This window comes from Eschrichtius robustus, chromosome 4 (genome assembly GCF_028021215.1).
Source record: "Eschrichtius robustus isolate mEscRob2 chromosome 4, mEscRob2.pri, whole genome shotgun sequence".
NCBI lineage: Eukaryota > Metazoa > Chordata > Mammalia > Artiodactyla > Eschrichtiidae > Eschrichtius > Eschrichtius robustus.
This window is the reverse complement of record NC_090827.1, coordinates 77271217-77292178: the sequence shown is the minus strand read 5'-3', so window position 1 is coordinate 77292178 and position 20962 is coordinate 77271217. Positions and strand designations below refer to the sequence as shown.

At 40.0% G+C, this 20962-nt stretch overlaps 1 protein-coding gene across 1 annotated transcript in view; it reads right to left on the bottom strand.

Moving 5' to 3' along the window:
- Positions 1–20962, bottom strand: part of KDR (kinase insert domain receptor) — a 201015-nt gene that overhangs the window by 121050 nt on the left and 59003 nt on the right. Inside the window, exon 3 of the mRNA XM_068542929.1 lies at positions 1264–1391. The gene's annotated coding sequence lies outside the window, so the exon portion shown is untranslated. The remainder of the gene's footprint in view (positions 1–1263; positions 1392–20962) is intronic.

The window sequence follows — 20962 nt, the reverse complement described above, 5'->3', positions numbered from 1 at the left end:
TAAAATGGAAACTTCATTTCTCTATCAGAGTCCCAAGAGACAGACATTTGGTATCAAGAAGCAGGGGAAAGGGTAAGCAGCTAGTCAACTGAGGGCGAAAAGAAAGGAAAAGACAGCATCCGAGGGGAGGAGAAAGAGGGACTGAAGGAGGAAAAAGGGAAAAAGAAATGACCATGGAAGAAATAATAAATTCATCTAACAAAGAGGTGAAGTTCCGATGGTGAGGAATCAGATCCAATAGGGAAAGGAAAGAAAATGAAGTACCCAGGGCCCAGAACTCAGTACTTTCACATTTGTAATTATAACTCATATTTCAGAGGAGGAAAATAAACAGTGACTAAATCAACTTTACAGAGTGATTAGAACAAAAATTCAGCCAATTCTCTCACAACGTAAGAAAAAAGAAGGCAAGGAAAACAACCCACTACATTATGTCATTTGACCCTCACTCACGGTCTTTATCTCATCAGCAGTATGTCAATGAGAAGGTTTTGTTTGAATCAAATACAGTTGTGGGAGAACATACCTCAGCTCTCCCGTGTGTTGGCAAAGACAAGATCATTCCTTGTTCATCTTTGTCCTCTTGAACAGCGGCTTATACATAATAGCTACATCATGAAAGTTAGCTGAATTTAACTGAATAGATTATATATTACTAAAGAGTGTCCATATTCAGTTTTTTAAAACAACAAACGAAGGCTTAAGGCTTTAGATGTGGCAAACTCTCATCTTCCAATCAAGGACCCCAGAAAATATCCGAACTCCTCTCCTGCCTCTGGCTTCCTGCCAGGAGTTGTTGATGCCATCAGAATGAATAAAGTTAACAGGATTCTTCTTATAAAAAATAGATGCAGGAAAACCATGCTCCTGGTGCATTTGATTATCTAAACCCTTAATTGCATGTAGTGTTTTATATCCTTGGTTATTTGCCTATGAGTCTATGTCTGGTTCTTCAAAATGAATTGTGGCTTTTTAAGTCTTTTTCCTCCCATGTATCCCCCAGGCAGACCGGCAAACTCTAGGGGTTCAATAAATGCTTCTGGATAGTAACAGTCTAACACAGAATTTAGAAAGGTCCTTCCTCTTTCTGTCTGCTTTTTTAAAAATTATATTATGACCCTCATTCTGCAAGTGTTTCTGGCAATCAACCTTTTTTAAACTAAAGGGAAGAATTGAGTAGATTAGGTTAATAAAATAGTCTCGAGTCCCTTTTGTTGTCCTTGTTTAGGCTCTTCTTATCTCTTGTTTGGATAAGCTCCTTACCTGGTTTCTCTGCCCTCGACTTCTTCCCTTCGACTCATCCTTTACATTGCTGCCAGGACAGTGTTTGTAAAACACAACTTAGTTCAGGTCGGTGTCCTCCTCAGAAAACTTTAACGGCTCTCTCTTACCTGCAGAATAAAAGATCAGATGTCCTTGGTATAGTATTCAAGACCTTCCGAAGTTCAACACCAGCCTTCTTTTCCTACCTCAATACCTTAACTCTATCCATCTGCCCCATATTCCAAGCTCAACTGACCGTTAGCTGAATATGCTGCATTTTCAAGCCTCAGTATCACGTTCATTTCATTTCTTTTCAACCTAGACTGCCCTTCTCTATTCTTCATCTACCGAAGTCCAACTCGTCCTCTAAGACTCAAGCTAAGTTTCACCTCTCTGTAAGACCACCACAGAGATCCCCAAGTAGAATGAAGTATTCCTTTTCTGGGTTCCCACTGTATTATATGCCACTAATAAATACTTATTTTCTATGTATTTCTATAATGATTGGTTGTATGATGGTTGTCTTTGCTCCTACTCTAGAAGTTCCTTGAAAGCTGGCATCGGGAATTTATTATTTTCATGTGTTTCCTTCACAGTGGTGAGCCCAGGGTCTTGCACAGAGATTGATACGTGAAAATGAATGAACGAGTGAATGACATAATGTAGTCAGGGAACCATCAGCAGTTCCTTAAGCAATGGAGTGAGACACTGGAGGTTTCTGATGGAACATTCGCCTCAGCCCTTTCAGAGACGAGAGAGCAAATCGGTGAGCTTAACTGACAATACACATTTTGCTCAAAAGGACGGAAAGGCGTCCCCCGGTGAAGATGATGGCTCATCTTTAGGGCTGGTCTCCTTAAATATTAAATGAAAGAAGGCTGTTCTCCCCTCCTTTTGCCTCCACCTTGTGCTGTAGTTGCCCTTGGCCCAATCTGCTCAGTGCCCAGCAAATGGGCGGTGCTTAGTAAACACCTGCCCCAGCTTCCACCTGGGCCTGAAGCCCAGTTGGCAGTGAAGCTCAGACCAAGAAGTTCTGTGTTTTCCTCTGCAGGTCAGGATCCCAGTGCCAGGCACTGACACAGCTGCCACATACCAGAAGAAATGCTGGACAGAAATGAAGGAGTCAGGAAGGTGGTGGAGAGTGTGGAGAAGACCGGGACAGGGGGCAGCAGATAGCAAGAGCTAACGGAGATTCCTTGCTGAGGGGTGATGGGCTGTGGAACTTTCCACTTGGAGGCTGACTCCTATGCCTGGCTCCTGAGCACATTCCCTGTAGCCTCTGGTGACTCTTGGCAAGCCAAGGACTTGCATCCCAGCTTAAGCGAAGCCTTCCCTTGCTAGAACCAAATGTATTCGACACCACATGGGAAATTAAGTTTGTTTTCAACCACTCACCATACCTTGTTGTTGTGAGCCTTGGTGAGCAAAAAGGGGTTGAGGGGAAGGTTGGAGAAATGGGATGTCTTTAACTCTCTTACTGTGTAAATACAGTGTGGTGTTTTTAAGAGTATTTATTTTAGCAATCTTAAAATTGATGTGACTTAAGAGAGGATTTCCAACAGGACAGTGCCAAGCGAAATCATGATCATATTAAGATCAGGATGGTCAGGGGATTCACAACCATATGGCACCATGGATAAGAAGCTTAGGCCCTCTGCCCAGTCAACCCAATCTGAGTGTAAAAGGGAAAGAGTAACTCCTGTTCTAGATTGTAGAATTCTGACTGTAAGTAATTAAATTTACAAGAAACAAACACCCTATTAAACAGCCCCATGACTCCCTGATTATGGGGGAGCGGCCACTCCTGCTTCCTCCAAACAGACCTGGAAAATAGATCCTCATGAGGCAGCAGAAAGGAAGACGCTTAACAGAACTCATGATCAAAGTATCTAGCTGCCTGTTTGGGGAAGCTCTCCAGGCTGTGTTTACCAACTCTCTGCCTCCCTGCCTCCTAAACACAGAAGAAAAACAAAGTGGAATCCTGAAGTGCATTTCAGAAAACTCTGTGCAAATTTCAGGATTAAAATCAGGGACAGTCAGAGCTATAGAAACAATCAAGTGCCCAGGTCAAGATGGATGCAGACACACAGGAGCAGGAAATGTGGGAGACAAGATCCGCCATGTAAGGGGGAAAAAAAATAGGCTTAACTATTTTGACTGATATTTCCCCAAAACCTTTGGGAGCTATAGTTATATATTTAGATGAGTGTTTTCCCTCTCATTAAGCAAGACAAGTCATCTATAAAAATAACCACAGGAGGCAACAGGGGGAGGTAAGTTCTCTAAGATTTATATGTAATTTGTGTTTGATGCACAAAGGGAGAGACTTTCCTAGCTGGGGGAGTGAAGATGACTTCGTGGCAGGGGTAAGGGGGCACATGGACTGTATCTTCAATGATTTTGACAAGCAGAGGTGAGGAAGGGCATTCAAAGAGAAGAGAATGTGAATAAAGAGTATAGAGACAGTTCAGATTGGTTGATGGGTAAGGTTTGTGATTGATGAGAGTAATGCAGAATGAGAATGGAAAGGCGAGCTGGGACCAAATCATGAAAGGCTTTTAGCACAATAAGCCTTGAGCGCAAGAAGCTTGGGCTGTACTCAGGAAGCAATATGGAGCCACTGAAGGTTCATGAGCAGTAAAGCCATGAAAGCTATGAGTTTTTGATTGGTTGATTATTTGCTTATTTTCCAGGTGAGAAGGCAGGGGATAGATTGGACCAGGGAGGAGAAGGAGGCAGGAAGACCATTTGGGAGACTATTGCAATAATCTGGTGAAAGGGGATGATGAAAGGGAACTAGAGAAATAGAAGCATCTGATGACGCTACTGACACTGATGGTCTGGAATAAGCAAAGAGACCTTTAAAGTGATTAAAACAAGCAGAAATGTCAGTATGAGCATCTCAGTGGGACGCAAAATGTTTTTGCAGTTCATGGAACTAAAAGACAAAGTCCACAGTGATTGGTTTTCTGAAAGGCTAACATGGCTATTCATGGGACAGCCAAATACCCACTCTCTATTGGGAAAACAGGCATTCTGGAAGCCACAGGCTTACAGGAGCATCTTTGAACGTAAAACACAATAAATGTATTAAGAAACAGATGGTTAAATAAAGAACTGTCCTAGAATTCACAAAAGGAGAAGTACCAGTGACCTATAATATTTTTTAAAAATATAAACCTCATTGCCACCAACTCTGATTCCTCACTGCCTTCCAGAAGAGACCCAGGAATAGTGGTTTCCCAGCTCTGACCACTGGGGGTGGGTAGAGGCATAAGTAAAAGAAGAAGGGAGGAAAGGAGAATGTCCAGGGGAAAAGGGGGCTAAAGCTGACTCAGGTAGGCTAAAAGAGCACAATGAGAATAGTAAAAAAAAGAAAAAAAAAAGTTTGCATCATAATCTGGACTCTGAGAATGTTTGCAGTCAGCTACTAGTAAGACTGTATTTTTTCCTGGCAATGGACCGTGCACGCATGCCTCCTCAGACGTTACAGACTGTAACACAAGATTACATGTAGAATGTGAAATAAACTGCTAAATGTTCAGAAAATAAAATCTCCTATTTTACATGCAGCAAAAAATATACATATATGTATATAAACCTTACCAACAACAAAGCAAAATAAATAAATATATAATATTTCTTACCTATCAATTTTTCAAAGATTTAAAAAACTCTTTAATACACGGGTTAGTGAGAGTGCAGAGTCATTGGGCAAGAGTCTTGAAATTGTTCATACTCTTTGGTTCAATAATTCTATCTCTAGGAAATGACGCTAAGGAAATAGTAATTGTGATTTGTAAATATTTTTGTTTATATTATTGAAAATTGGAAGTAATGCAAAAGTCCATAATTGGGGATTTCTTAAATAACTTTTACTTCATCCATACAATGAAATACTATGTAGCCATTTAAAAGTATGCTGCGAAACATTATGTAGTGGCTTAGAAATTAGTCTGTTATACATTAATTGGAAAATTTGTGAGCAAAACAATATATGAAAGACAATATCATTTTGAAAAATATATGATTGAAAAACTATACCATATACCATGGCTAAAGTTAACCATGCTTATCTCTGAAGGGTAAAGTAGCAAATGATAGTTATTTCTTTCTATCTTTTTAAATAAAGTTTCTATAACAAACATTTACTACCATAATAAGAAAAAGGGATATTTTAAAAATAGAACTGGTTAATAGGCCTCATCACTATAATTATTGTAACAAATATTTGTTGAGCACCTCCTATGGGCCAGGCACTGACCTAGGTGATCGGAAATCAGGCAATATCCCTGCTCTTGTGGGACTTACCATTTAGAAGATTTCATTTTTATTGCTTAGTCAGTTAAAGTGGGGAAGATAAGTGCCTTTATATCAAGACTCCATTCGTTGCAAAAAAACAACATCCAGTTCAAATTGGCTTTAGCAAAAAGGAAAATTCAGGAGTTCACAAAACTGAAGTCCATGGGTAACTGACTTCACACATTGCTAAATCATTTGGAATCTTCAGAACTTGATATCTCATGAAATTTCAGCCTACTTTTCTTTGTGATCACTCCATTATCAGTAAGGCTTTCCTGATAGTGTTACGATGGCTGCCTACCACTCCAGACTTGTATCCAATGTCCCCAACAACCACAACAGAAATACAGATACTAGCTTTCCAACAGTTAAAAAAAAAAAAAAAGGATTGAGTCCAGTTGGTTCTAACAATATCATGTGCCGGCCCTTGAACCACTCACCATGGCCCGAGGAGCATAATGCTCTGATCAGCCAATCCTAGGTTCATATATAACCTCCGCTGGAAATGGACTGAGTAGAAGAGACATTGTCCCCAAAGAAAATCACAAGGCTGTTACCAGAACAAAATATGGATGCTGAGATGGTAAAACAACTGAGATGCCCACTATGGCCTTACGGTAGAAGCCCAGAGGCAAGATGAACAGATCGGAGTCCTGACTTCAAAGGATGAAACTTCATCCGAAACACCAAGCTGCATTTTGACACTGTATTTGATGCAAGCAGATGATGTGAATGTCACCAGGAAAATTTACTTTTAGACTGACATCAACCTAATTGTAGATATATTTTGAAAACATACTTATATGTATATTTTGCTGTAAGAATTCTGATCTCATACATATTACAGATAAACAGAGAATCAAGCATGTTAGAAATCTGCTCATTTGGCAGATGATGAGAGGGGGACCCAAAGTCTTGTTGCTGCTTAACAGCAAGGCCAGGCTAGAAGCCTAACTCGTCTCTTTACTCCCAGAGTTTCTGCTGCACCTTGAGGACTCTACCCCACATAACTCCAGCCAACGATAACTCCTCAGACTTTTAAGATTTCACTGTGAATAAAGCACACTTAAAACTTTAATAGATCAGCTCGTAAACACCTCATTTTTGTTCTGGCTAAAGATTAAACAGTGCCTATCCATAGGGATAACTAGCTAAGTGGCAACATATGTCCCCCGTTTATTCCCAAAGCTCACTTTAAGTAAGTTCTTCCTTTATTAATTATTTTTCATAAGTATTTTAACATTTCAAATCTCGCACTTAATACTAAGAAACCAGGCTTGCCAAATACACTCTCAGTAGAAGATCTGTCACTCTATACCTAGTTCTGCCCTCTGCTAAACTCGTCTCTCCATAACTGGGAACAAGACTAATATTCAAATCTAGGACTTGGTTACACGGAAGGCACTGGGTTTTGGGGAAAAGATCAAGATCCAGCAACTAGGATTGGGCACAAGACCAGAACTGGTCCAATAGAAAGTCTGATTTGATGCTGAGCGAGTGAGTGTAAGTCACTGCCCTTAATAGCTTCCTTTCCACCTGTGCACTTGGGCAAAGATCCTATAAGCAGCTGTATCTACGATTCCATGGTTCAGGAACTTCCTCCAGCTTCCACCTCCCATTCTTTACTTTGAACCCTATTGTTTTGGTCTGGTTTCCCTAGTTCCTTCCTGTTTCCTTGAACCTGGATTTTCCCTCTTTGCCTATTCTCTTTGGGTTGATAACTGAGTTGCCTGGCTTGCCTTGCTCCATCTTGGACCTTCAATGATATGCTCTGTAGCCCTTGGCAAGTCCTTCCTACCCTTCCCTGAATGTGGCCATGGTGATTCCAGCTGGGCTGGAGCAGCCTGTGTCCAGTGACCTGGCCTCTTGCTTGCCTGGGAAGAGAGACTGGACACTGAGTTCTCTTGGACGGAGTTCCTGGTGTCCCTTTAGTCTAAGATGAGGACTGAATACATCTTCATCAGGGGAGCTCAGTGACAAATACTAATTGAGCACCTCCTATGTGCCAGGCACTACCCTATGTGCTGAGAACACAGCAGAGAGTCAAACAAGGTCTATGATCTCAGGGAGTTTAGAATCTAGATAGAGGGTGGGAAAGACAAATGTATGAACAATTAAGACAAAATAATAATTACAAGTCGGGTTAGGATTATGCTATAATGAAAATGAAACAGGGTGGCATAGACAGATTCTGGGGTGATTAGGGAAGACCTCTTGAGGTGAAATATGAGTGACAATAAGGAGCAAGCCTTGGGAAGATTTGGAAGAAGAGAGTTTTGTAGAAGAGGGAGCAACAGATATAAAGGCTTTGAGGCAGGAATGAGCTTGGCATCTTCCAGGGATGGAAAAAAGACCAGCGAGGTTGGAGTCACAATTGACAAATAAATAATTTGCTTTAAACATGAAAGTGGCCTCAAAAAGTCAGCTTAAAAACATGCCAATTTTTCCTCCCAATTCAACCAGATTTGCAACATAAATATGATGCATAATTGTACACGTTTGTGCGGGCACAAATCTTATTGGCAGTTCTGGTAAATAAATGTAGGATCAGTTGAGTCTCCTTGACGCCTATCACAACTGTGAACACGGCCTCTGATAACATTGTTTTGTCACTTTTCACTCCCACCAGCAAAGAAGACAGATAAATGGCTTCCTGAGACAAATGGTCCCACTTTCCAAGGCCTGGGGCTCTGAAGGAAGGAGACGTGAGCCTTGGAACATTTCTCAGGGTGCCTCCTTGCAGAGTTCATGGCCACAACCTCTCTGAGTCTGCTTCAGAAGGAGCTGCTGCGTTAACTCTTCTGAAAAATTATATTTTGTTTGCAGTCTATTAAAATTTCAAAAGACTTATGAAATGAATTCCAGACTATGTGCCATTGCAATCTGCAACAGAAAATACCTGATTATAGCCATAATAGGAAGTTAAAGTGAAAAATACCTTATGTTTTGCCTGTATCTCACCACAGTGCCCTAGAAAAGACAAAAATGTACCCTTTCTGGGAGTGGATTCTTATGCAGGTAATATTCTTTCCAGGTATAACAGCTGTGGAGGGTTGAATCATAGCCCCCCCCAAAATTCATGTCCTATCAAAACCTCAGAATGTGATCTTATTTAGACATAGGGTCTTTGCAGAGGAAATTATTTAAGATGAAGTCACACTGGATCAGGGCGGGATTGAATCCTAAATTCAATGACTGACGTCTTTATAAAAGAAAAGAGAGGGAGATTCACACACACATACACACATGGAGGCAGGCCATGTGAAACCAGAGGCAGAGATTGGAGTGATGCAGTTATAAACCAAGGAACACCAAGGATTGCTGGGTAAGCACCAGAAGCTAGCAGAGGCAAGGAAGGATTCATTCCTACAGACTTCAGAAGGAGCAAGGCCCCCTAACACCTTGCTTTCAGACTTCTAGACTCCAGAACTGTGAGAGAACAAATGTCTGCAGTTTTAAGCCACCCAGTTTGTGGTAATTTGTTACGGCAGCCCTAGGAAACTAATATGCCAGTCATGGGCGCCTTTGCCCCAGCACTGGAAGAGAGGGAAACTACCAGGTATTGGGAAATCAACTGAATCTACATTAGCAAAGTAGAAAATTGAGTACTTATTTGATGAATTTGACCACCAACAATTTGGGAAAAATGACTTAAACTGGACAGGGGTTAAAAGTTGGGGCTTTGGAATCAGAAAGTCTGGATTGGGCCTTAACTCTATCCTTTACCTTGTTCAAGTTACTAAACTCTAAGCCCCAGCTTTTCATACGTAAAATGGGAACTTACCCCATAAGGTGGCTGTGAGATTTAGAGGGGACACCTCTGTGTAGAGCTTGCCAAGTGCCCATCCCATAGTAAGCCCCCACTAAAGCGTAGCTGCTATATCATTATTATATCGTTATCACTCTTCCATCTTCAGAAACACCTCCTATCCTTGAAGGAAGGAATGAGTGGTTATAGTCAGATGTGCTTTTAGGGTCCATTCCTCTTCTGTCCTTTGTTCAGCTACTACTCAGCAGGACCCATCTACAAACTAAAAGCACTCAACGTTCACCAGTTCTGAATGAGAGACAGCCTCGCTATGTTCCCGGTGAGCCCAGACTCCCCCAAAACATACTTTTTCACAATTTCTTGCCTGTCTTAAGATATAAATATTTTTCAAAAACATGGGTTCTCAGGACCCCAATATTTTCAACAACAATATTTATTGAAAGCTCATCATTTGCCAGGCATTTCCCAAAGGTCACCTCACGTAGACCTTACCACAGCTCTGCAAACCAGGTGATAATCATCTGGTTTTACAGATGAGGAGGCTGAGACTCAGAGAAACTTCTGAGGATTCCAGACTGACTCGAAATTAAAGCAAGAAATAGAAGCAATGCTGGAGAAGAAGTGGGGCGGTGGGCAGGGATGCTATCGCAAACACTCATCTTTCCAAAAGGAAGTACAGACGGGAGAGCCAGAGCTAGGCACCGCCTGGGCTCTGGTCTGGACTCCGGTCTGGGCTCCACCCTCACCCGGCGGAGTGAAGCATTGTTTCTCTCTGGGCCTCAGTTTCCCTACCTGTGAAACAAGGAATGTGAACCAGATGATCTCTAATAGCACGTTCTGCTGTTAACCAAAATCAAGATTTTTTTAAAAAAATCAAAATCATAAAATCAAAATCTTCTGATATGCAGCCTCATGAATCTTAGGCAATTTTTTTTTAAGCGACATAACGTGGAAAAAAGATGAAAGATGCTGAGGTTGAAGTTTTCCAAACGAATTCATAATATTTACAATACGGTATTGTAATTTTAGTTTTCATAACACTGATCTTACTCCTGTATTTCTGTAGTTAGCTCATATCAAAACAAAAGCTGGGGCAGTTTTCACTAAAACCCTATTTTTTTTCTTTTTTGGTAGGAAATTCTGAGTAATAGAAAAAAATAAAAATAATAATTCTTCACATTTAAATAGTATCTTTGATCTGAGGCCTTCCTGTATGGTATTTTTATAAGCCATGTGTGTTATTATTTTTTTTGGTAGGTCACATTAAAGTCCTAGGATGTCCAGACCACTGATATTATGGGAGCTCTTCAAAGTAACACAATGACATTTAATAATAAACTCAGCTTTTTCTTCAGTTGTACCTTACATACAAGAAGTGCTGAACCTTTTAGTTTTAAACACTGTTTCATCACCCTATGTATTTTAGTTTTTCAGCTAGAAGAACTGAATCCAGGCAAATTCTAAAGAAGAATCCATGTATTTGTGATGTTTATTAGTAGCAGCAGCAAGTAATTATCAGGTGTCTACTCTGTTCTGGTCATTGTTCCAAGTGTATTACAAGTGTTAACTCATTTAAGCCCCTCAACCTTATGAGGTAGGTTATGATGCCCCCATTTTACAGATGAGGAAACAAAGGCAGAGAGAAGAGAGTAACCTGGTTCAAGAGCTGACCACTGGTCACTCACAGAGCTGGGACTTGACTCCAGCAGTCTGGCTCCAGAGCCCACAATCATCACCTCCACCCTCATGCGGGGAAACTGAGGCTCATTAAAGGTTAGTAACTAGAACATTTTCCAAAAATTCCCATATACTCACTCCCCCATGGTAACATTCCATCAGCATGCCCACTCAAGAAGGAAATAAAAAGCTCTCTCCATCAGTATTGTTGACTGGCTCCACTAACTTGCATTGGTCTTCATTTTTAGTGAATACCAAGCTGGAGATTCCACTAGACCACACTACTCCTTTGTACCTGATAGTAAATGCTTCAGGTGTCAGTTACTGGATCCTCACATATATTAAAACATACAGCAAGAAAGAGCAAAGTGTATGCTAGTCTTGATTTCTGAGCAGATTGAGTTTCACATCAAATATTTCATCTTCTTCCAATACATAATCCAATTACTTCCAAATCCCCATTATTATTTTCATTGTATATCCATGCATTGCAAGAAATTAAAAAACAAAAACACCTAAAAAAACCTTCAGGAATGGGTCAAATCCATTTCTGAACCACTTATTGCTATTTTTTATTGGATTACTCGAGGTCACATTGGTTAAAACTGCTATCATCTGTGAAACATTTTAAATCCCTTGACTCAGAAGCACACTGGTCAAACTTGATTTTTAGTGAGTTCTTTTACCAGACATTACCTTACCCCTACGATGTCAACTCTAGCTCAGGGAAACAGACTTCTTTTCTCCCCCAGAGGAAGATGGAATGACCTTTGAAGCTGATGTAACCGCAACTGAGGAGCAGTGATAATGACTGCTCTAGAATCATTCTTTATGAAACTTGTAAGGACACAGAGTTTAGCAGCAAAGCAAGCTTCTGGGTTATTTAATTATTTTAAATTTATTTGATCGCTTATTTCTTTCTTTCATGCCTTGCTCCACCAAGGATTCAAAGTTCATCCTTTTTTTTTTTTTAAGGTATGCTGCTTAAGAATTTTTATCTTCCAAGTGACAGATTTATTCATAGCTATAGGCAATGCTTCCCTTATTTTTCTGATATTCTTCCACTCTTATGGCAGGTAAGATCTTAGATCCCAAAAAATATGAATGTTCCTCCCAACAGAATCCCTCTCCAATTCCGCCTCCCCACCACCAATTTCCTAGGTATCTCTTTAAAGGAGTCCAGAAATTAAATTTAGAACTATTAGGCCAAGCACAATAAAACAAAAAAAAAAGGTTATTTAGTGTGTGGAAATTGGCTTTATCTCTCATGCATTTGCTTCTCTTATTAAGGAATCCATGAGGCCTACCTTCTCCCCAGCTGCCAAAAAGGGCTGACATCAGTTTGAGGCATTCAAAGTTATCAAGGGGTGTGTGAGGGGAGGAGGGGCGCCAGGAGGAGGGGGTGGACCCGCGGGCTTGCAGAGCCCGGCCATGTCATAAGCATTCTTTCCAAAGGAAACCAAGCTAAAAGGCTGATAAACCCCAATCTCTCTTCACAGCTTGCCTTCGGAGCCCCTTAATGCAACTCCCTCATTTGTTCATCAGCACTTTATGAGAAAATAAACAAAAACACGGCCTGTTTCCTCATTGTCAGCACATCAGAACACTTCCTGCTCAGAGAGGCCACCATCGCACCCGAAGAGTCAGGGGACCACTCTCTATTCTGCCTCAACTTTTTAACAGCTCGTTTTCTAAGCTGAATTCCAAGGGCCTAATCAAATCTGAAGCCCCCTCTGGGTGGATTAGATGTCCTAGATTCCAGTGCTCTGCAGGACAGGAGGGTCCCCTGGAAGGATCAGGGGGTGAGCTACACTGAAACCACGATGTTGCTTCCTGTTTCTCCATTCTTACTTTACCTAAAAAAAAAATTTAAGAGTGGGCTAAGGAAAAGGAGAAACGCTTAAAATAATTAACTTTTCACCGAATCACCATATAGGTACCGTAAATTCTATAGCTGTTGTAACATTCTCCAATCAATTCACTCCTTCCAGATTTTTCACTAAATCTGATGAAAAAAAGCAAGCAGGAAAGAAAGGGAAAGGAAGGAGAGGAGAGGGGAGGGGAGGGGAGGGAAGGGAAGAGAAGAGATAGCCACTGAAAATATAAGAGCTGATGGGCTATGACTCTTATGTTTAAATTCCCAACGGGCTAAACAGTGCCCTGAGATAGTCCTAGCACTGATATCTCCTTCTTGAAAAGATGTGAACATTTGAAAAGGAGAAGCACAGAGAGTCTAGCTGGAGGGTGCAGCGAAGATTCTGGATGGATGTTGGAATGCTCCAGTGGCTCGGAGGTGTGGTGGGTTCCCACCATGCCAACTTTTAGGGGTCTGGCATTTAAAATGCACGAGTACCGTGGAGCTGCAGTTCAGGCCACAGGCTCCGGAGCCTGACTTGTTGGGTTCACAGTGTAACCCCAGCACATGCTATCTCTGAGAACTTAGATGAGTTCCTTAAACTCTCTAAGCCTCCCTGTCTGCCTCACAGGGTGATTATGACGATTAAGTGAGGTGGTGGATGGAAAGAGCAGGGGCCTGGGCCACTGGGCTCAAGAAATGTTTACTGTTAAATATCAGATGACATGCATGACTTCCAACATTTCTTACACTGTGCAGATTATGGGCATAATCCTAAGGGGCTGTTTTTCTTTAAAAAAAAAAAAAGAAAGAAAGAAAGAAAATACAGACACAGTGGAAACTAACTTTAATATATTTGCTAAGGAGTAGAATTAGGATAAGTTGCAGCTATCTTAGAACCCATGCAGTAGGGGCTTTATTATCACAAAACAAAGGCTTCGTTTAGAAACAAAGCAAACTCTTGGCATGAGCCTGGGGCCCTAGCATACTTTGGAACCAAAATCCTAGAGAAATAAGTGAAGATTGCCACTGACTGTGTCATCATGTGCTCTTGGACAAGACACTTAACCTCTTGGTGTTCTCATCTAAATAAAATGAGCTGGACGAAAAGGTATCAAAACTCCTGAGAGGTCTCATTTCACCCTAACGTTCTATAATTCTACTTAATGCCATGAACTGTCTGAAGTAGAATAAAACCAGATGATGAGAGTAATAGCCCCCAAGCTCTCACGCCCTAGGACAAACAATTTAGCACTGTATAATTTAGACTCCCGTGACTATGCTATTGTTGAAAGTCTTTTAGTCTTGTCTCCCCATCTAGGTTAAAAACTCTTTGAAGACAGAGATCATGCATCATTCTTCTCATTCCTCATTGTCCTCTGCCCAGCATGAAACACGCAGTAGCCATCAGGAACGTGCGTAAGTAGAGCCTAATTCCAAAAGCCACCCGTGTTACGACTTCACAGGCATAGTTCCATAATCCATCCATGTTATAACTTCACAGTCATGCTGGATACCTGTTGCTCAATCACAGCAACTTAACCCAAAACAGGCCTCAGTGAGAACAGGCAGGCATGTGACCCAGTAAATCCTATTTCTAGCCTTTCGTTTGTTCACAAATATTTATTTAATAACTGTGATTATCAGGCACTGTGCTAGACATCAGGGATGCTCTCACAGCCCTGAAGGTTCTCACGTAGACAATGTGGAAATCACAAATGGACACCAGTGGAGCATAACTAGAAACCGAACTGGGTCAACAATGTTTTTTTCTCAAACTATGCCCCCCCACCCCACCCCGTGCAGATGAAGGGGCTTCCCAGTTCATCCCTGGAGTTTTATTAGTATTTACTATGTCAACAGGTGCAGTATTCCTAAGTTTAAAGAAAAACAAGCATGCATTTACAGGGCTTTGTACAGGTCTAAAGCCTAGTGTTTATCAACAATATTTTGATCTTTCTTAAAGCGGAAATATCATACTGCAGACTGGCAACTCTTATTCCTAGAAGCCTTCTGAACTTAGCATTTCCTGCTGCTGTGTTTCTGGTCTTAAGTACGTCAGCAAAATACTCTGTGGTCTGTAGATTATCTGTAAACCAACTGACAGGTATCCAAGGCAGACCATGCAAGGACATTACTTCGCCCCTATCGCTGCCCTCAGATGATGTTGTGAAAAGTAAAAGTTCATCAGATGCGACCGGGTTCACGATAGACCCGCACTGTGAATTCCTAAGGCTGAAAGGCCGATTGCCATTTATCACTCCTCCTGCTTATCAGCCATAGAGTGACTTTCCTCCATTTAAATAGCAGCCGGCTTCCCTCCTATGGCTCCATCCCTGTTGCCAAGGTTCTCTAAATGCTAATGAGGAGATAGAGAACACTCTGTGATCTTGTAAAGTGCTCACCCAGCAATTTGGCAAAAACAGAGTGTAAACATCATGCCTGGATACCTGCATTTGTTGGTCAAGGATCAATGCAGAAATGACCACCACAGAGGCTGTGTCTGCCACCACAAAAAGAAACAGAATATTCAAATGTTTTTCTAGAAGTTTCAGATGTGTTGAACATAATACTAGGAAAACCAATATACTTATATCAATGATTATTTGTGGCAATAAACAAGGACAGGGGATTGAAATTATAATTCTCACAAACTTAAGCATATTATATAAAGACATAACTTGGTTCTTTGGAAAATATCTGAGATAGGAATATGTGAACGGATCCAAACGATGTGAATAATAGCATCTGGATGCTTAGTTAGCAAATAAGAGAATCAGCAATACTATGTTTGACAGCTGCTGTGGTTTCCTGGATAGGAAAATCAACTTGGAATTGAGAGGTCTCTGTTTGATTCAATAAATGTTCATTGAGAGCATTTCCAGCTTCATCACAAATACAATGAGTGAACATTATAAAGTCATACCTAATCCCTAAAGTCTTCAGTGAAAGGACCCAGGCTGAATAGGTTTCTTAAGGCTCTGAGTCATCAGCAGTATTTATAAGAAGTATGCAAGATAATCAACCAACAGATTATTCACTTGAAAGCTAGAACAGAATTCTGTGTGATGACTTCTTTGAAAACTCACCTGCAAATTTTAGATATACCTCAAGTGTCGCAGAATCTCAGAGCTGGAAGCAGCCTCAAGAGGTCACAAAATGAAGTAACACTTGACACATAGCCATATATAAGTAAATCCACCTAGACAGAACAATTAGGAAATCATAAGGGACCCGAAACTGCGCAGAAATCAAGATGAGATGATTCCCAGAAGGAAGCAACAAAGATAAAATGCTGAGCCAGGATTACAAAATCAAAGTTAACCTCAAAACCATCAGAGAAATATGTCCTCTTGGGAATGCTTGTAATTTCAATTCAGCATAACTTCTTTTGAATTTGTATTCATTAATGTCAAGCCTGGTTTTAAACTTAATGGCTAAGGGTCAAGTTCAGACACAAAAAGCATAGGCGTGCAAGTAGATACAACCTGACGTGTTTATCTTTTCAGCGCACACTTTCTGCTGCAGGCGTGTGCCAGATGTAGCAGCAGCTGTAGGAAGTTGTTTATCTACCCTCTTGACCTTTGTGAAGTGTTAGGAGATGGTAAAAATCATGTTTATAAATTATAGCATCTCCTTTTAAACTAGCATCTTCTTAGCATCAGTCAAAACATATCAATAAAGGCATAAGAAGGTCAAGAAGATACGATTGAGTCCCAATGATATCTGTAAAAACATACTTCTGCGATGATTTACAATGCAACAAGGGCTCTCTGCTTATTTCCAAATTCACTTCATTTATTCAACATTCAGTAAATATTTATTGCACTCCTACTGTCTGCCAGGCACAGTTAAAACCTGCAAATCAAATGAATTCTAATACCTGTAATATTTGTGTCTTGTCTGAATTTTTACAAATGTCATTTGTGCTTTGCAAATTTATCCTTTAAATTTTTCAAAGTCTATTAATATTCCAAGGATGAAAGATGCCTCAAAATCTTTAGGTGTACTTATTAAGAAAACATCATTGGCGGGGGGCGGGGGGGCAGTTCACAGCCAAATGTAAAGATTTCAGAGGCAAATGCCACATCCTTCTTACAGAGAAGAGAGCTTTGGCCAAGCTTCAGGGCCACACAGCTTCTGTACTGATGGGTCACCGCTCCGGTCTGGAGGGATTACACTAAATGCAAGTGTGACTGATCTATCAACCTAATCACTCATGAGAAATAATAACAATGTCATTAGCTAAGTTTCCAAAACAACCTAGTTCCTGCTTGAAAGTCAATCCCTCAGAAGCATGCTAAGACTTACTTTTGTTATGACATTTGGATAAAGTCACAAAAGTTCCTTTGGTCTTTCTCTGTCAACGTCAACGTCCTCTGGGGAAACCAGTGCAGTGATATCAGAAAACAAAAGGAAACAAATCAGAGTCTCCAAAGAGAAAGACTCAAACAATAATTATTTTTAAGAAACCCAGTTAGTTTTTCATTTTGGCCAAGGAATAATTAGAAAATATATTGCTTTCCCCAAAAGGTCAGCTTACAACCAAAATCAAAATGTATTCTCGGGCTTCCCTGGTGGCGCAGTGGTTGAGAATCTGCCTGCCAATGCAGGGGACACGGGTTCGAGCCCGGGTCTGGGAAGATCCCACATGCCGTGGAGCGACTAGGCCTGTGAGCCACAATTGCTGAGCCTGTGCTCCGCAACAAGAGAGGCCGCCATAGTGAGAGGCCCGCGCACCGCGATGAAGAGTGGCCCCCACTTGCCGCAACTAGAGAAAGCCCTTGCACAAAAACGAAGACCCGACACAGCCATAAATAAATAAATAAATAATTAAAATAGCTTTACCTTTAAAAAAAAAATGTATTCTCATTCTTCTTTGAATCATGGTTGTTGATTTGCCAGAATTCTCCTAACCCAATAAAATATTTGTAAACATGGATATTCACATTAAACTATATTTAGACATATTTAGTATGTGTATATAATTTAATTATATAGGTACAGATAAATTCTTTGGGACTCTAAGTTAAGAGAACTGACACAAAATTTTATTTGTCTTTGAGATGTGTACACATACGTGTGTCTATGCATGGCTGCGTGTGTGCGTTGGCAAGGATTCACAGATATGGCCCTTGCCTTCAAGGAGCTCTTAATCTAGTAGTTGCATGTTAAAGCTGGTTCACTTGACATGATTTTCTCTGACAATCTTTGTTTATATAGTAAAAGGCCATTCATTCACTGAGCAGTGATAGGGTATAAGATTTTGAATTTTCATCTGTCACAACGGGCTGTCTTGTTTTCCACTGAGTTAGCCTTAAACTGAAATCAGCCTTAAAACTCTCTGAGCCTCAACTTTTTGCCATCACTTCAACTTGCCTTAGAGAGATGACATAAGTCTTTCAAAACAACAATTTTCAAGCATTCTGTGGCAATGACAACCTGTTGGACTGAATTTCCAGTTGCGCAAATTGTAGCTGCTCCATCTGAGGGAATGACTGTGGGTAGAACTAAAAGAAACATGAAATAAATTCTGCAAATATTTTCAGATGTCAAAGAATGAGACTATCATTCAATCATTCAATAAATATGGCCTAGATATCTACTTGGTGCTAGCTGTTGCACCAGAAAATTGCTTCCAAATGTCCTCTTCACTCACTTCAGAGCCACAGTAAATCATGATGACCAAGTCTTGGCCATGGTCATAGAAAAACAGCCCAAATCGCTGTCCTATGAAATTTTTCTTAGGATTCCTATGGATGTGTTGATGGGGACAATGTTGAGTGTTACTGAAGGCAAAAAATATGTGTATGACTGGAGTGATATATAGACTATTCATATGGTGTGATTTATATAAATATGGTGTGATTTTAGAAAAAAGTTAATGGTCCCTATGACACCAAAAGCGCAGACAACAAAAGAAGAAAATAAACAGAACTATATCAAAAGTCCAAACATCTGCGCCAAAAGACACAATCAACAGAGTGAAAAGTCAAACCATGGAACGGAAGAAAATACCTGCAAATCATAGATCTGATAAGAGGTTATTATCTAGAATATACAAATAAATCCTACAACTCAACAACAAAAAACAAACAACCCAATTAAAAAATGGGCAAAGAATTTGAATAGACATTTCTCCAAAGGAGATGTACAAATGGCCAATAAGCATACGAAAAGATGCTCAGCCTCACTAACCATTAGAGAAATAGAAATCAAAACCACAATGAGATACCACTTTATACGCATTAGGATGGCTATCAAATAAACAGAAAATAACAAGTGTTGAAAAGGATGTGGAGAAATTGGAATCTTTGTGCACCACTGATGGGAATGTAAAGTGGTTCATCCCTTACGGAAAATAATAGTAGTTTTTCCAAAAAAATGAAAAATAGAACTACCATATGATCCAGCAATTCTACTTCTGGGGATATATTCAAAAGAATTGAGAGCAGGGTCTCAAATATTTATACACCCACAACCATAGCAGCATTATGCACAATAGCCAAAAGGTAAAAGCAACCCAAATGCCCATCAATGGATGAATGGATAAATAAAATGTGGTATATACATACAATAGAATAGTATTTAGCCTTAAAAAGGAAGAAAATTCTGACAGATGCTATAACATGGATGAACCTTGAGGACGTTATGCCAAGTGAAATACACTAGTCACAAAAAACAAATACCATATGATTCTACTTATGTGAGGTATCTAGAGTCATAGAGACAGAAAGCAGAATGGTGGTCTTCAGGAGCTACGGGGTAGAGAGAAATGGCAAGTTGTTGTTTAATGGGTATAGAGTTTCAGATCAGCAAGAATAAAGGAGTTCTGGAGATCTGTTTCACAATAATGTGAATATATTGAACACTACTGAACTGTACACTTAAAATGTTAAGACGGTAAATTTTACGCTACATGTATTTTATCACAATTAAAAACAATAAGTGAATGATCCCAATGCAATTTTAGAAAGTTGATTTCTTTAAACAAATACTGTTCTCAATGTTTTAAAGATCTGCTATGTATCAATTGGAGTCAACAGAGGGCCATCAACCCAAAGGGAATATGGCGTCCCAAATCTAAGACAAAGTCAGCAAGCATCTCTCCTCACAATTGATAATAGTAAAAAATACCACACGACAGAAGGGATCTGGGAACAACTGACAATTGAATTATTCAGGGTTCACCAGAGAAACAAAACCAACAGGATACATAGAGGGAGATTTATTTTAAGGAGATGGCTCACAACTGGCTCATAATTGTGAGGCTGGCAGGTCCAGAATCTATAGGGCAGGCTGCAGGCAGGAAATTCTGGCAAGAGTTGATGTTGTAGTCTTGAGTCCAAAGGCCAGAAACTCGGGCAGGGTTTCTATGTTACAGTCTCGAGGCAGAATTCCTTCCTCTTTAGGGGACCTCCATCTTTGGCTTTAAGACCTTTGACTGATTAGATGAGGCCCACCCCATCATGGAGGATAATCTGCTTTATTCAACATCTACTGATATAAAATGTTAATCTCACTTAATAAGAATAATCTCATTTAAATGTTAATCAGTTAAAACTTAATGTTAATCTTGTCTAAAAAATACCTTCACAGCCACATCTACACTGGTACTGGACCAAACAACTGGTACTGTAACCTAGCTAAGCTCACAAATAAAATTAACCAACACAGTTATGACATAGATTTTCTTTTAAACGAACCTATCTGTATTTGTATAAGTGAATTTCTAATTCCAAGTAGTGAACTTGGGAAATTATACACTACTCCACTGATGCTTTCTTTGTTCTCTTTTGCTAAGTCTCTGTCTGTACGAGGCAGAGCCAAACCCAAGCAAAAAAAGAAAATTAATCTTTTTGCTTATAGTAATTTTTAAAAATAGCCAAAATGCTATTATTCAGTTTATTTAATTATTTCGTTAAAATAACTTTGTTCCAAAGAAGTTGGGACCATTTTTAAAAATCAAATTCACTTTCAAAGTTGAAAATTTACCACCTTTGAGAATTTTTAAAAGCATGTGTCACTAGAAACCACTGCACAGGTGGCATTTCAAAAACTGATTCAAATATCAGCATCACTGGATTTAGTGTAAT